The sequence below is a fragment of the Octopus bimaculoides genome, chromosome 11 (genome assembly GCF_046866305.1).
Source record: "Octopus bimaculoides isolate indiv1 chromosome 11, ASM4686630v1, whole genome shotgun sequence".
Lineage (NCBI taxonomy): Eukaryota > Metazoa > Mollusca > Cephalopoda > Octopoda > Octopodidae > Octopus > Octopus bimaculoides.
Window position 1 is genome coordinate 67,986,943 of NC_142938.1, and position 17,206 is coordinate 68,004,148.

General features: G+C 40.3%; 1 protein-coding gene across 1 annotated transcript in view; it reads right to left on the reverse strand.

Annotated features, from left to right (window-relative positions):
* The window catches only part of LOC106870964 (uncharacterized), a 46,396-nt gene that overhangs the window by 23,210 nt on the left and 5,980 nt on the right, over positions 1-17,206 (reverse strand). The window lies entirely within an intron of this gene.

Consider the following 17,206-nt stretch of genomic DNA (forward strand, 5'->3'; position numbering starts at 1 on the left):
GAGAGGACAAGTTATGGTGATCCGTGCAATAAGCACGACCAGATAATGAGAATGATTTGACTGAGTAATCTGAATGCTAAGAGGTAATCTGAGAAGAGGAAATAGCAAGCCCTCTGCACAATAATCAATAATAAGGTGGCTCAACAGAAAATAAATCTCCAAAAGAGATAATTATATCTGATATCATCAAGATCAGAGGTTGGCAACAGGTGGGCTATGATACACAAGCAGATCACTGAAGAGCTCTCCGTGGGCCTTAGTGGACTTTTTCTAAATAGGTTGGCCACAGATGGACCACCACAAGTTTTCTGTGGGCCTTGCATCTTTACTAAAAAAGATTGGCCACAAATGGACCACTAGAAATTCTGTGGGTCTTGCATCTTTACTAAAAAGATTGGCCACAGGTGGACCACTGAAAATTCTCTGTGAGCCTTGGGTCTTTTCTGAAGTAGCTGGCAACAGATGAACCACTGAAATTCTCTGCAGGTCATGAACTTCTAAAAAGGATGGCCACAGGTGAACCAGTGAGAAATTATCTGTGGGCCATTGACATAAATTTTTCAAATCTTTTTGCTTGTAGTCCACGGAACTGTTGGTGGCTTTATATTGTCATTCATGTGATGATTTGCTTAAATTTTGCTTATATGTGCATTACCAATGATGAAAATAGGTAGGGATATACAGGGAGATAGGTTAACACACACACAAGATAGGCTAACACACACAGGCCACAGGCAAATGTAAAAGAAAAAAGTCGAAAGTGGGCTAATACAATAAAAAAAAAGCTGCAAATCTCTGATTTATATGCTGTTTTCATCAATCAATTTTGAGGGAGAGGTGGGGAAGAGAGAGAGAGGGAGACAAGTAGAGAGAACATTTAGACAAAATAGAATTTTTTTATACATAAATGATAGATAAACTTGAGAAACTTGTGATGGTTTATACTGTCTTGGAATTTCTCATCCTAAAGTATTTCCTCTAGAATATGTCTGGGGAAAGGATATTCAGCATTCTCATCACAAGTATTAAGATAATTGTTGTATCAGGTTTATTAAAGTCGGTCACAGTTTAGTTGTACTTAAGAATGTTGACAACGACTGGCGAGACATTTAGTTTGAAAATAAAACTACTACCACCACCACCACCACCATCGTCACCACCACTACATGTGATGACACTGTATTGTGTTAGTATAACACCATTTAAACATGTGTTTGGCAATTTTCTCTACCTCTCCTTTATTGCTAGAGCAGCAGAAATTGTTTCAAGTGACTCATAACTAGCTTAATACACTTGATGGGAGGAATTTAAATGAACAAATAACAAGATGACTTACTAAAAAAAAAGCAAATAAATGAAAGGAAGACATTTACAGATGATGTTGCATAACTGTTAAATATATATCGTAAAGAATACATACATACATACAATACTGAATAAATATATGATGCTGGACAAATATATATATAATACCTACATCATCATCATCATCGTTTAACATCTGTTTTCCATGCTGGCATGGGTTGGCCAGTTTGACATGAGCTGTCCAAACTCCAATTGTCTCTTATTGCATGGCTTCTAAGGCTGGATGCCCTTCCTAATACCAACCACTTTACAGAGTGTGCTGGGTGCTTTTTATGTGCCACCAGTATGGGTACATTCACACAGCACCGGCACAAGTACATTTTATGTGTCACTGACATGTGTAAAGGACAAGCCTGTATGTATGCATGTATGGATGACAGCAATTCTATTTAGCTTGCTGTGTCATTTACATTAACTGATATAGGTTGATTGTATGCACAGCCTGGTAGACTAACTCTTCTTCCTGTTCTTCATTGCAGGAAAATAATGGGTCCTAAGCAGAAAAAATGTGTTGTCACTGAGTTCTTTACGAAGGCAGCGTGCAGGCAGGCTGTCTGACATCCACAGAAGGCTACAAACTATTTATGGAGATGACACCAGTGACAAGAGCAGAGTTCGCGGACAGATGAAATTTAAAGAAGGGCAAACCAGCTTTGAAGTCAAACCATGCAGTAGGAGATTGTCAGCTGAGACCACTGGCAAGAATCACCAGGGAATAGATGGAGTGATTCATGCAGGTAGAAGAGTCAGAATCCATGAGCTTGCTGCACAACTGTGGCCATAATGCATTACAGAAGATGGTAGAAAACTTCGGGTATAAGAAAGGTGGAAGTCTGCTCTTATCTGCTGGAAGCATTTGAAGCTGAGGATGGCATTCTTACCTCAATCTGATGGCAGAAGATGAAACATTACTTTATTTTTATAATTTGGAAATGAAGGCTCAATTCATAGAATTATGTCATATTACTTCTCCATGGCCTAAAAAGTTCAACAGCCAAGAATTGGTACAGAAAGTCATGGTGACTGTTTTGTGGGGACCTAGCTATACTATGAACAGTGAGTGGTACATTGAGACACTCAAAAAGCTTAGCAAATCCATTGGGAGAAAAAGACCAAACACGAATCTGAAAAGGATCTGCATTCCCCACAACAATGTGCAATAACATATCTTTAGCAGCAAATCAGACAATCAGCAAACAAGGCTGTCAGTGGTTCCCCAGTCACTGTACAGCCCAGATCTGGCACCTTCTAACTTCCACCTGTTCAATCCAATGAAAAAGTCTTCAGGCACAATAATGCAATAATGCACACCTGACGATTTTCAAATATAAAAGTTGTGTTCAATAATAGTGTAAATGCTTTATATGTGATGGAAACTATGCTGAATAATACCTTTGTATTGTGGAAGAGTTACTCTATCACCATGTGCATTTTGAATAACCAATTAATGAAAAACTTATTCCCACTTTTTTGGCATAAGGAAGAGCATCCCAGCCACAAAAACCATACCAAAGCAGACACTGGAGCTCAATACAGTCCTTGGACACATCACGGATCCTGTCAAACCATCCAACCCATACCAGCATGGAACATGGACTTTAAAAGATTATGATGGTGACATCTGCAATATTTTCTGCTTGACCATTGTGTATAATAAATAAGCAGAGGAGGATAGTAACCAGAGTAAGAACAGGGCAGAAAAAAGTTCAAAGAGTTATTACTTCTGGTGACAACAAAGGCTTTACTCATCAAATGAAAAGCAGATTGTATCAGTCTTATATGTGCAATATGGTAGTGAGATGTGAGCAGTGAATATGGAGAATATGTGAAAGCTGGAAAGAAATAAAGAAAGCATGCTCTGCTGAATATCTAATGCCAGTGTCCATGAATGACCGTATAAAAATACACCATGGGAAAAATTAGATTGTGTGCCAAAGAGAAGGCTGCAATGGTATGGATAAGTGATGTGCATAGCGAATGACAGTTAAATGGTAAAATGTCAAATGATGAAAGCAGTAGAAGCTTGCAGATCAGAAAAGCTTAAGATGTTGGTTGAAGTGGACAGCATTGATTTTCTGATGTTGAGCTTCACAAAGGAGATAATGAACAGAGGCAAATGAAGAGGTGTTGTGTTGAAACCCAAGCCAGCAGTAAAAATGATGCTAATGGTGACTGATTAAATATATACGATATTGACACATGAGATGCACCATTTTGAGCGTGACCGTTGCCAGTACTGCTTGACTGGCTCCCGTAGGATTTTCGAGCGAGATCGTTGCCAGTGCCCCTGGACTGGCTTGTGCGGGTGGCACATAAAAGACACCATTTCGAGCGTGGCCATTTTCGTGCGGGTGACACGTAAAAGCACCCACTACACTCTCTGAGTGGTTGGCGTTAGGAAGGGCATCCAGCTGTAGAAACTCTGCCAAATTAGATTGGAGCTTGGTGTTGCCATCCGGTTTCACCAGTCCTCAGTCAAATCGTCCAACCCATGCTAGCATGGAAAGCGGACGTTAAACGATGATGATGATGATGATGATTGAATAAATGTGTATGGTACAGTAAAATGGCTCCAATCTACAATATAAAATAGCTGGAGATAGAAAAGACAGCCTGCTATAAAAACTAGACCATCTATGACAACAAAAACTAATGGCTTTGTTTTTTGCAATTAGCATATAATGGAGGACCACAGCAAATGGTGAGAAGTTGTACTACTAAAGCATACCTATCAAACCCATTGCTGGTATGGAAAAACAGAGAGATGATGATGATCATCATCATCTATTATATAATACTGAACAAATATACATGATAAGCACAGATATAGCTGTGTGGTAAGAAGTCTGCTTCACAATCATATTGTTCTGGGTTCAGTCCTACTGTGTGGCACCTTGGGCAAGTGTCAACTAATTTAACCCTGGGCCAACCAAAGACTTGGTGGTGAATTTGGTAGACAAAAATTTGTGTGTGTGTGTGTGTGTGTGTGTGCGTGTGTGCGTGTGTGCGTGCGTGCGTGCGTGCGTGCGTGCGTGCGTGCGTGCGTGCGTGCGTGCGTGCGTGCGTGCGTGCGTGCGTGCGTGCGTGCGTGCGTGCGTGCGTGTGTGCGTGCGTGTGTGTGTGTGAGTCTCTTTGCCTTGAAATCATGTGAGAGTTGTAAACGAGTGTCACTGTCGTGCAAGCGGTGCCCTTCATTTCCAGCCTTCTGTGAAAACATTGTCTGGTCACAAAGAGATATTAGCTTACTTGGGAGGTCAGGGTGGTAATAGGAAGGGCATCCAGCCGTAGAAAATCTGCCTCAACAAACTACACCTGACCCATGCAAACATGGAAAAGTGGACGTTCAAATGACAATACTGATGATGGTGATGGTGATACCATGCTACAGAATAAACAATATACTGGCCAAAATGCTAAACCATACAGAGTAGATGACAAGAGACCACAACAGGTAGAGAGACAGTATTGGGAAATGTAAGCACGGTAAAACAGTCAAAGGACCATGAATCAACATATATAATACTCTATAGATACATATGATAGTCTATCTTTCACTTGTTTCAGTCATTGGACCATAGCCATTTTGAGGTACCATCTTCAAGGGCTCAGCCCCCAAAAAATCAACCCCAGTATTTAGTTTTGAAGTCTGGTACATATTCTACCAGTCTCTATTGCCAAACTGCTATGGTATGGGGACATAAATAAACCAGCACTGGTTGTCATGCAATGGATAGGACATAGACAGAAAGATACACACACACATTATATCATCATCATCGTCGTTTAACGTCCACTTTCCATGCTAGCATGGGTTGGACGATTTGACAGAGGACTGGTGAACCAGATGGCTACACCAGGCTCCAATCTGATTTGGCAGAGTTTTCTACAGTTGGATGCCCTTCCTAACGCCAACCACTCCGAGAGTGTAGTGGGTGCTTCTTCAATATAGTTTGTCTAACTAATTCAGTCACAAGGCATTAATTAGTCAATCCCAAGGCTATAATAGAAGATACTTGCCCAAGGTACTGCACAGTGGGACTGAACTTGAAAGCATGTGGTTGTAAAGTGGGCTTCTTAACCACACTAGCTATGCCTGTACCTATATGCTATTTACAAGGCAGAAAAAAAAAAAGCTTTGCCTTGATTGGTGGGTATGTAAATTCTAAAAGTTGGTTCTGGCCTACATTATTTGAACAATATATATTTCCTCATTGTTTCTGGTCAACTATTTGCTAAGGAGTGAACACATGAACAGCTGCAAACAAACTGATCTCTGTATGACGTGTGAACTCCAGACATATATATATGATGCAACTATGAAAATTCTGGACGTCTATTAAAAGCACATTCCATTTTGCAGTAACTGAAAGTAATAACAAAACACATACTTTGGTCACCAAAGAGATGCTCATGAATTCCTATCCTGTTGATGTTTTGCAAAAATCATGTCTGAATGGCTATTAAAAGTCAAACAAGTACAGTAGAGTAACCAAAGTAATCAATTAGATATCTAGAAGATTTCTGCGCAGTTCAAGTTCAGTTTATACTGCGTAAAGAGAACTCAAATATCTCTGATCCACATCTGGATATTGACTTAGATATAAAGAATGCACTCTCTTTAGAGTAAGCATTTGAGAAATATGTAACAGCTGTGGTTTTGGATCATTACCATTCCTACATACGTACCAAGTGGCAATGTTTGTAAGTAGCTGAAAAGCATTTTACCATCCACAAACCGCCCAATGTTTTAACAATTCCAATGGAAACATTTGATTATAACTTGAACAAAATTGTCCAGTATATCAGCTCGGTTTTTGTCCGTGTATGAGTATTTGAAAAGGTGAATCACTGATGAATATAAACTCAAGCCAGTACTGGTACATCTAATCATTATTTTTTTCCAGTTGTATAAATTACTATTGCATAATATAATTTGTACACACACACACACACACACACACACACACACACACACATGTTGGAGCAGCTGTAGTCTATTGAAGTGAATATAGGAAATATTTTCTGTGGACCAATGGTGGGATAAAATGCAATGACTGGTAGGATTTGAACTCAGTCATTAATCAATGAAATTAATTGCTGTTCAGCACAATAATTAATCTGTGTCACCATTACAGACCTGATAATAATAAATTGTACTAAAGTAATAGCAACAATACTGGTTTTAAATTTTGACAAAAGCCAATCATTTTCAGGAGTGGTAAAAAGTTGCATGATTATATACTTTAGGATTTAAATTTGCATGTTTTCGAAATAACTAAGGATTGAAATTAAACGAAGTTGTTGATTAGTGACCATTAGTCATGTTCCTGCAACCTCTTACAAGAAGTAATTCTATAACTATTTCCCCAGCACAGCATAGCAAATTAACATTGCTAAAAGTGATGCAAAATCAGATTTACTTTCATCTAATGATGAAGAAGTGATTTTTGACCAGAGTCTAAATGTCACCATTTCTGTCTCAGAAAATACTCAGAGTTTAAGAAACGACTGTAAATGTCTTCATTCCTCTGATAGATTGCTTGTTTATAGTTGTCCAATGAATTAGATGTTCATCATCTCCATCAATTATGGATTCTTTGATAACTATACATCTTAATCCTTGATGCACAGCCTTGGTTGCAGACGGGACACATGAAATCATAACCCATTCATACAAATATGATGGTGGTTCACCCATGTTTCATGAACACCATCAATGGTACTTAAAATGATCTGCTCTTGACAGTGGTTCTTTAAGGTCTGCTAACCTCCAAAATGGCTTTTGACAGACCTTACAAAACAAACCTGAAGATATCATCATCATCATCATCATCATCATCGTTTAACGTCCGCTTTCCATGCTAGCATGGGCTGGACGATTTGACCTAGGACTGGTGAAAACAGATGGCTACACTAGGCTCCAATCTGATTTGGCAGAGTTTCTACAGCTGGATGCCCTTGCTAATGCCAATGACTCAGAGAGTGTAATGGGTGCTTTTACATGCCACCGGCACGAAGGCCAGTCAGGCGGTACTGGCAATGGCCACGCTCAAAATGGTGTATTTTATGTGCCACCCGCACAAAAGCTAGTCCAGGGGAACTGGCAACGATCTTGCTTGAAAGTCCTTACACATGCCGTGGGCACAAGTACCAGAAAGGCGACGCTGGGCACAGGTGCCATCACGATTTCGCTTTCGCTTGCCCCAATAAGTCTTCGCAAGCTGAGTTTCATGTCCGATGAAGGAGACGACGTTGGCATGGGTGCCAGTCGTCAAATTTAACTCGATTTCACTTGCCTCAACAGGTCTTTGCAAGTGGAGTTTAGTGTCCAATTTAACTCTATTTCGATTTCAGATGTAAATTTGTATGTATAGCACTGTGTCGATAATGAATTTATCTTTTATTTTTCACTTGTTTCAGTCATTGGACTTCTGACAAATTAACCCCAGTACTTAGTCTTTTTTAAAGTCTGGTGCTTATTATGCTGGTCTCTTTTGCTGAGCTGTTATGATATGGAGATGTAAACAAACCAACACTGGTTGTCAAGTGGTGGGAGAGGGAGGGACAGACAGACAGACACACACACATAATGGGATTCCACACAGTTTCTTATTTCTTTATTGCCCACAAGGCGCTAAACATAGAGAGGACAAACAAGGACAGACAAACGGATTAAGTTGATTGCATTGACCCCAGTGCATAACTGGTACTTAATTTATCGACCCCGAAAGGATGAAAGGCAAAGTCGACCTCGGCGGAATTTGAACTCAGAATGTAATGTCAGACGAAATACCGCTAAGCATTTCACCCAGCATGCTTACGTTTCTGCCAGCTCGCCGCCAATTCCACACAGTTTCTGTCTACTAAATTCACTCACAAGGCATTTTTTGGCTCAGTAGTGCTATAGCAGCAGGCACTTGTTCAGGTTGAGATGCAGTGAGACTGCATTTGGTCACAAAGTGAACTTCTTAACTGCACAGCCTTGCAAACTTTCCCATTTTTGAGCGAGATCGTTGCTGGTTCCCCTGGACTGGCTCATGTGCGGGCGACACATGAAAACTTTTTTTTTTGTGCCGTTGGCACATGAAATGCACCATTTTGAGCGTGGCCGTTGCCAGTACCGCCTGACTGGCCTTCGTGTGGGTGACACATAAAAGCACCCACTACACTCTCTGAGTGGTTGGCGTTAGGAAGGGCATCCAGCTGTAGAAACTCTGCCAAATCAGATTGGAGCCTGGTGTAGCCATCTGGTTTCACCACTCCTCAGTCAAATCGTCCAACCCATGCTAGCATGGAAAGCGGACGTTAAACGACGACGACGACGACTGCATGTCATATGATCTTTTCTCATGAATATACAATAGTCAATGCTTTATTTGACAAAATGACTTCATTCACAATAGTGAGCCCATCCTTGGGAGGACACATACAACCACAAATACTAAAAGCCAAGCTCAACCCATCTACACAACCAGCTGTGCGCTATTGTGCAGCTCATTTAAACTCTCGCTTTCAAGAATACTTGCACCATCCTTTGCCTGCATACAAACACACATGCATGTATACAGAGATATTACCCACCCATACAAACATATAGACACATACATAGGTATATATTAGTGCTGCTGGACTGGCTCCTGTGCAGGTGGCACGTAAAAAACACCATTTTGAGCGTGGCCGTTGCTAGTATCGCCTGACTGGCCTTTGTGCCGGTGGTACGTAAAAACACCCACTACACTCTCGGAGTGGTTGGTGTTAGGAATGGTATCCAGCTGTAGAAACTCTGCCAGATCAGATTGGAGCAGCCATCTCGTTCGCCAGTCCTCAGTCAAATCGTCCAACCCATGCTAGCATGGAAGGCAGACATTAACCGATGATGATATATATATATATATATACAGATACGCATGACAAAAATCAAGGTGAACTAAAAAGCTTGATAACTTGCAGGACACCTGACTTCTGACAGACAAAGCAGAGGTGATTAATCTATAGGAGTATTCTTAAGTCAAGTGAATCACAATAGCAAACTGTGCTGAACAGAGGAAGGTAGCCACATAAACTATATCTTAATCTTCATTTCTAGACAACGAGGAAAGACATAATTATCCAGATTACTCATACCTTTTCTTTTTTTTTTTCCTTTCAAAAACAATTAATATTTTGTCTGTTGGATCTCAGTTGATTTGGGCCAAAACAACAACTGCAGTCTCCAAGAACCAAAACTCCTTCAAAATGTACTCTACTACCTTAAAAAAATAGGGACATTGGATAATATAGTCATGAGTATGTGATGCTGGAAAACTAGGGCAGTCACAGCTTGAATACCTTTGATTATAGGTCAGCTCATTAGGGGCCAATAAGGGGCTGAACAATAAATATACAACAGTCACTGCCATTACAGGACATTCTACATCAGAGGTTCTCAACCATATTTTGCCTATAAATCCTTTTAACTTCTATTTTTCTCAGATGCCCTCCCCCCCCCCCCCCCATAGCCATTCGATGTTTAAAACAATCCTGTTGTATTTTTATGATTAAGTATTATCAGGAATTACTCTTTGCTCTCTTTTACTCTTTTAGTTGTTTCAGTCATTTGACTGTGGGCCATGCTGGAGCACCGCCTTTAGTCGAGCAAATCGACCCCAGGACTTATTCTTTGTAAGCCTAGTACTTATTTATTCTATCGGTCTCTTTCGCCGAACCGCTAAGTTACAGGGATGTAAACACACCAGCATCTCCTTCATTGGACACTAAACTCGGCTTGTGAAGACCTGTTGGGGCAAGCGAAAGCGAAATCGTGATGGCATCTGTACCAGTGGAGCGCTAAGAGCACTGTTCAAGCGTGATCGTTACCAGTGTTGCCTTACTGGCACATGAAAAGTCATTCAAGCGAGATCGTTGCCAGTGCCGCTGGCCTGGCTCCTGTGCAGGTGGCATGTAAAATACACCATTTTGAGCGTGGCCATTGCCAGTACCGCCTGACTGGTCTTCGTGCCGGTGACACATAAAAGCACCCACTACACTCTCGGAGTGGTTGGTGTTAGGAAGGTCATCCAGCTGTAGAAACTCTGCCAAATCAGATTGGAGCCTGGTGTAGCCATCCGGTTCACCAGTCCTCAGTCAAATCGTCCAACCCATGCTAGCATGGAAAGCGGACGTTAAACGATGATGATGATGTGTATGTGCCTTTGTGTCTGTGTTTGTCCCCCATCACTGCTTGACAACTGGTGTTGGTGTGTTTATGTCTCTGTAACTTGGTGGTTCAGCAAAAGAGACTGATAGGATAAACACTAGGCTTAAAAAATGGCATGCTAGTGTGCCGTGGCATACTGGTTGTGGAGCACTGGCCTAGATAAATGCTTTATAAGTGCAAGGATTTTTTACAGAAAGAGAGAAAGCTAACCATGCGCCTGTGTGGTAAGTAGCTTGCTTACCAACCACATGGTTCCGGGTTCAGTCCCAATGCATGGCACCTTGGGCAAGTGTCTTCACTAGACGGAAAACTGAAAGAAGACCGTCATATATATGTATATGTATATATATATGTGTGTGTATGTGTTTGTGAGTCAGTGTTTGTCCCTCCCAACATCGCTTGACAACCGATGCTGGTGTGTTTATGGCCCTGTAACTTAGCGGTTCGGCAAAAAAAACCAATAGAATAAGTACTAGGCTTACAAAGAATAAGTCCTGGGGTCGATTTGCTCAACTAAAGGCAGTGCTCCAACATAGCCACAGTCAAATGACTGAAACAAGTAAAAGAGTAAAAAGAGTAATAGTGCTCACAAGCAACATGGCATATTACATTAAAAAAAAAAAAAATCTGGTACCCCGTTGGTTACAATGAGAGTTCCAGCTGATTTGATCAATGAAAGACCTTGCTCATGGACTTAACGTGCAAGTGGCTGAGCACTCCGCAGATACATGTATCCAGGGACATTAAACATCACATAGAATGTGACAAGGCTGGCCCTTTTGAAATGCAGGTACAACTCATTTTTGCCAGCTGAGTGGACTGGAGCAATGTGAAATAAAGTGTCTTGCTTAAGGGCCCAATGTGCCACCAAGTATCAGTCAAATCGTCCAACCCATGCTAGCATGGAAAGTGGACGTTAAACAACGATGATGATGATGATGATAACAAAGAACTTAGTAAGATAACTTAGTTATCATTAAGCTAGTGTTAGGAACATAAATTGTGACTAAGATTTGGTAAATGATTTTAATTCAAAACTTATGAAAACAAGACATTTGCACGACAGAGCCAGAGGCGGTTTCAGCCGGGTTGGTATCGAAAGGGTTAATGTCCATTTTCCATGCTGGCATGGGTTGGATGGTTTGACTGGAACTGGTAGGCTGGAGAGCTGCACCAGGTTCCAGTTTGATTTGGCTTGGTCTCTGCAGCTGGATGCCCTTTCTAACACCAATCACCCTACAGCATGTGTTGGGTACTTTTAACCTGCCACCGGCACAAACGCCTTTACGTGGAGGATGGAATTAGATTTGATAATTACTAATGAGATATCAAATTCTGACTGTCAACATGAATTATAAATTATCATGATCAAGTATCACATGGCTACTGACCTACACTCTTTAACCTTTTTGAAGTTACTCCTAAGTTAGTAGTTTTACTCCAGTTGCAGTTTTGCTGTTGCAGAACTGCCAGAATAGCTCTCATCAAACAGGCCTATGATCAGAAGTATAGGACAACAGTCATTAGATTGTGGTTGTGCTGGGGTACCACCTTGAAGGATTTAGTCTAACAAATCGACCCCAGTACTTATTTTTTTAAAGTTTGGTATTTCATCTCTCAGTCTCTTTTGGCCGAACTCCTAACTTACATTGCAGGGATGTAAACAAACCAACACCAGTTGTCACATACAGGACACACACATACACACACACACACACAGACCACATGGGCTTCCACATAATTTGTGTCCACCAAATTCATTCACAAGTCATTGGTCAGCTTGTGGCTAGAGTAGAAGGCACTTTCCCAGGGTGCCACACAGTAGGACTGAACCTGAAACCATGTGACTGCAATGTGAGCTTCATAACCACACATGCCTGTACCTGTGTATTTTCTCAATTAAAGGTGGTAGGTGATGCGTGGCATAAAGGAGATTTGGCTGCTATTTCTAGTAGGTTGTGGAACCATTGAAATTCTACTTCCTTGTTGGCTTATGGAGGTTTTTTTGTGTTTTTCTTTATTATTTTCTTTTTCCATTATGTGGAAATACATTTGAAATGACTATATCCAGAGTTGAATGAAAATATTTACTTTGACTAAAGCCACCTACACAGTCACTTCAATCCCTAAGAATGATAAATGATTACAGGTTAAGCCCGAGAGAATTCTGGCACATGTCTGGTCAAGCAAACTAGCATCTTTACCTATCATAAATATAATGAACACAGCATTCATATGATAGAAACAGACACACAGGCAGATATTGGGTTAGGGATCTTGTGTGTGTGTGTGTAGGTTTGGTGATACAAACAGAAAAATAGAACTCAAAACATGGCATATATTATCATCATCATCATCATCATCATTTAACGTCCGCATTCCATGCTGGCATAGGTTGGACGGTTTGACTGAGGGCTGGCAAGCCAGAAGGCTACACCGGGCTCCAATCCGATATATATATATATATATATATATATATATATATATATATCTTTTATTTGTTTCAGTCATTTGACTGTGGCCATGCTGGAGCACCACCTTTAGTCGAGCAAATCAACCCCAGGACTTATTCTTTGTAAGCCTAATACTTATTCTATCGGTCTGTTTTGCTGAACCATTAAGTTACGAGGACATAAACACACCAACATCGGTTGTCAAGCGATGGTGGGGGGACAAACACAGAAACATACACATATATATATGTACATACATACAACAGGCTTCTTTCAGTTTCTGTCTACCAAATCCACTCACAAGGCTTTGGTTGGCCCAAAGCTATAGTAGAAGACACTTGCCAAAGGTGCCACACAGTGGGACTGAACTCGGAACCATGTGGTTGGTAAGCAAGCTACTTACCATACAGCCACTCCTGCACCTATATACGTATAATTAATTGGTAGAAATTACAGTGACTCTGGGGCTAAGAGTTTCATGCCATTGAGTTACTCTCTAACTTCTGCTAATTAATATATATATATATATATATATATATATATATTATATATTCTTTTCTTTTATTTTTTTACTTGTTTCAGTCATTTGGTTGTGGCCATGCGGGAGCACTGCCTTACAATGATTTAGTTAAAGAAATCGACCCCAGGACTTATTCTTTGTAAGCCTAGTACTTATTTTAGCAGTGTCTTTAGCCGAACCGCTAAGTTAGTATACACACACACATGTATACATGTATGTATGTATACACGTAAAATGTACCAGCTTTCACAATACAATCCTTTTTGTTTCATGAATTGTGCTTCCAGGACCACATTGTATAAATTGTACAATGTACCCTTCCATTCTGAAAGTAGTATGGTGTGATTTGAGAAAGATTTGGCTGCTATTTCTAGCATGTCAGACGATCACATAAGAAGCTCCCCCCACATTGCCTTCGTTGGTCTGTGATCAGCGGCAGATTGCAGAATAACTTCTGGTATTCGAGGTATTCATCGGACAGTACTCTAGGAATTCACTGTGTGTGTGAGAGAGAATGTGTGAGTGTGTATGTGTGTGTGTGTGTATGTGAGTGTGAGTGTGTGTGAGTATGTGAGGTGTGAGTGAGTGTGTGAGGTGTGAGTGAGTGTGTATGTGTGTGTGAGTATGTGTATGTGAGTATGCGTGTGTGTGTGTGAATATGTGTGAGTATATGTATGTATGTGTATGTGTGAGAGTATGTGTGTGAGTATGTGTGAGTGTGTATGTGAGTATGTGTGTGTGTAATCTGCGGTAGATTGAAGAGATGTTATGGCATCCATAAACAAAAATTAATGGTATTTACCACATTCATAAAACAACCAGTGTAACATTCATTCACCGAAGAGGCTAGAATTACGAACACACACACACAGATGTATATATATATATATATATATATATATATATATATATATATATATATATATGCTTACGTGTAAGGTATATCAGTAGTTTATTAAAAGAAATGTTACGATGTTCGTATTTCATAACTGTGTGAGAGTGAGAGAGAGAGAGAGAGAGAGGGAGAGAGGGGGAGGGAGAGAGAGAGAGAGAGGGGGGGTATAGAGGGAGGCGGATAGATAGATAGACAGAGAGCACTTGTACATTGCTGCTTTTCTGGAATGTGTTGATTGTGTTTCGATGATTTCAGAGGGCACTATCACTTTGTAAAGGGTGGGGTAGCAACGTTGTAAGCTAAAAGAAAATTCACGAAAAACAAAATGTGGCAATGAAAGTCCATATCACTTCACTTAGTCATTTAAACTTCTGTATATTACACAACGAAAAGCCAGTTTTTTTTAATTTTCTATTTTTTTACTACAAGCTTTTGACATTAGATCAAAATGTGAGTGAAATTTGGTGAAAAAACTATGTCGGTCGTTTGGACAGACGAACATACATACCAACACACACGTGAGTGAATAGATGCAAATAACTTTCGAGAAATTCCGATGGATATCATGTTATTTAAAAAAACACATAATAATAATAATAATAATAATAATAATAATAATAATAATACTTTCTACTATAGGCACACAAGGCCTGGATTTTCTGGGGAGAAGGGACAGTCGTTCACATCAACCCCAGTACTCGAATGGTACTTAATTTATTGACCCCGAAAGGATGAAAGGTAAAATTGACCTCGGCAGGAAGTGAACCATGAACGCAAAGAAATAGTAATTCATTCTACTACAGGCACAAGGCATGAAATTTGACTAGTCGATTACATCGACCCCAGTGTTTCACTGGTATTTAATCGATCCCCAAGGATGAAAGGCGAAGTCAACCCCGGCGGAATTGGAACTCAGAACGTAGCGGCTGACGAAATACTGTTAAAGCATTTCGACCGACGTGCTAACGATTTCTGCCAGCTCGCCGCCTCAAGAAATAACTGATTATTTTAAAAATTTCGCACAAGGCCAGCAATTTCCCTGGAACGGCTAAATCGATTACATCGACCCCAGTACTCAACTGGTACTTATTTTATCGACCCCGAAAGATTGAAAGGCAAAGACGACCTCAGCAAAATTTGACACAAGGCCTGAAATTTGAACCATGTCCATATTATAAACACACACATACACACACACAACTATGGTCATCATTATTATTTTACGTCTGCTTTCCATGCTGGCATGTATTGGATGAGTCACCACAATTCCTATCCTTTCTTATTCGAAGCTACTGTCCTCACAGGACGCTGCTCAATGTGTCATTAGAGTTGGTTTCTATGACTGGGTGACCTTCTTGTTCCAGTTACTCTAGAGCAGGGGTTTTCAAACTTTTTGACTTGCGGACCCCTTTATATTTCAGGCTTTACCTTAGGGACCCCCTTATAAACGCTTATGAAATTTATACATAAATATTTGCTTAAAACTAATATATATTTTTACATTTATTTATTTAACAGTATTTAACAAATAGGTTTATTGTCAATTAAAAGATTTCGATTAAAAAACATATATAAAATCAAATTGCCCATAAAAAGTATTTGCTGTCCACGGACCCCCTGAGGTCCACGGACCACAGTTTGAAAACCCCTGCTCTAGAGTGTACTGAGTTCATTTTGTCTTGTTTTTTTCATCACCAATGCTAGGGAAGTTGACTGGCCCTCAGTGAGACAGGGATCTTCCCGTCCTTTGCTTATTTGCCAACTATTTTACAGGGTGTACAGGGTGATGCCAGTGCAAAAAAAAGGTTATTTTATTCACCAGTCACTCTGGAGGGAGTGCAATTTTTTAGGCTTTCCACCATAGGAAGGGGTAGTACCTTATATACAGGAAATGTTGAGAGTACTCAGTGACCTATGACATGTAGACCAAGGAGGGGAAGTGGGAGAGAGTGACATAAACTACAAGGCAGGAATGGGTGAAGGAAAGTAAGTGTATAAGTGTAGAGTGTACTCAATAACCTAAGTCATGTATATTTGCTCAGGTGACCAAGGAGTGAATTGGAATGTAAAATGATGAGTGACAGACTGAGAATATGATGTAAGAGGCAGGGTTATTTGGAGTGGGATCAAGAGTGGGGGAAGTGATTGGTAAGTAATACCAATAGTGAAGTAAGATACGGGTGAGTGATGAGAGAAAGTAAGAGTTCATGGTGGCTGATAGTACAAAAGGAGGAGTTAAGAGTGTAGAGTAGTGGTTCTCAACCGTTTTTTAACCTATGAATCGCTTTCGATTCCTGTTTTACTCAGGTAGACACTTATAACGATTCGATCATCATCATCGTTTAACGTCCGCTTTCCATGCTAGCATGGGTTGGACGATTTGACTGAGGACTGGTGAACCAGATGGCTACACCAGGCTCCAATCTGATCTGGCAGAGTTTCCACAGCTGGATGCCTTTCCTAACGCCAACCACTCCGAGAGTGTAGTGGGTGCTTTTACGTGCCGCCGGCATAAATTCTATTATATTTTTCATTATCATCACTATCATTCTTTAACGTATGTTAAAGGATGATGATGATGCTGGCATGGATTTGACTAGAGTTGGCAAGCTCGAGAGCTGTACCAGGTTCCAGTCTGATTTGGCTTGGTTTTATAATTAAATATTATTAGGAATAATATAAAAAAATGATGAAGTATTCAGAAGTATAATCAATTTATTGCATATGAATTTTAACAACAAAATCATATCATCATCATCATCGTTTAACGTCCGCTT